Genomic DNA, 977 nt, shown 5'->3' on the forward strand with positions numbered 1-977 from the left:
GGAGGGTGGGAGGGAGGTCCAAGAGGGAGGGGATACAGGTATACATATAGCTGACTCACTTCATTGTACAGCAGAAACTAACACAACACTGTAAAGCAATTATACTCCAATTAAAAAACAACAAAAAACAAACATGATGAGACTCTGAAAGGTAGAGAGAAAAAGTCAGACTGTCTAGGGACCTTGGGATCTGAGAAGCAACATGGTGATATATTCCTTGGGTTTTCTTTTTGCTTGATATATCTTAAACTGGGTAATGGAGAAGCCAGAAACTTGGAAACCTCAGTAGTACAGACCAAAAGAAAAAAAAAGAAAAAGCCCAAAGAAAAGACTTCTCTCTCCATCCAAAGGACCAAGAAAGAAAGAGCCTGGCAAGACAAAAGCTTTTCAACAATAATTGCCCTAAACTAGCAATACAGCACAGAAAAAAAAAAAAAAATGCAGCTTCCACACTGACCCCCATCAACAAAGGCTGAGTGGGGAGCCTACATTCCCACCCAACCAGAGGTAAAGAGGGGTCCATCCCCTCCCTGTTGAGGTGGTGTCAGAGAAGGCCTAATGGAGAGTCAGGGCTTTCACTACTATGTGGTAGTAACAAGGCCACCCCAAGCAGTGCCAATGGAGGCCATGTGGGGAACAGGAATGAAACCCCCCTGCCCTTCTCAGCCAAGATGATATCAATGGAAGCTTAGTGTGGCTGGAATGCTCATTCTCACCCAGCAGTAAAGAGAAGCACTTCCCCCACCCTGCATGTCAATGGAAACTGGACTTCCACCTCCATTTAGTAGTAATAAAGCAGCATCTCTCTTCCCCCACCAGAATGATGTCAAAGAAACCTGCTAAACAAACTAATGGTTACCAGTGGAGCGAGGGGATTAAGAGGTACAAACTATTATGTATAAAATAAGCTACAAGAACATATTGTACAACACAGGAAATATAGCCAATATTTTATAATAACTATAAATGGAGTATGA

This window comes from Physeter macrocephalus, chromosome 4 (genome assembly GCF_002837175.3).
Source record: "Physeter macrocephalus isolate SW-GA chromosome 4, ASM283717v5, whole genome shotgun sequence".
In the NCBI taxonomy this organism is placed as follows: domain Eukaryota; kingdom Metazoa; phylum Chordata; class Mammalia; order Artiodactyla; family Physeteridae; genus Physeter; species Physeter macrocephalus.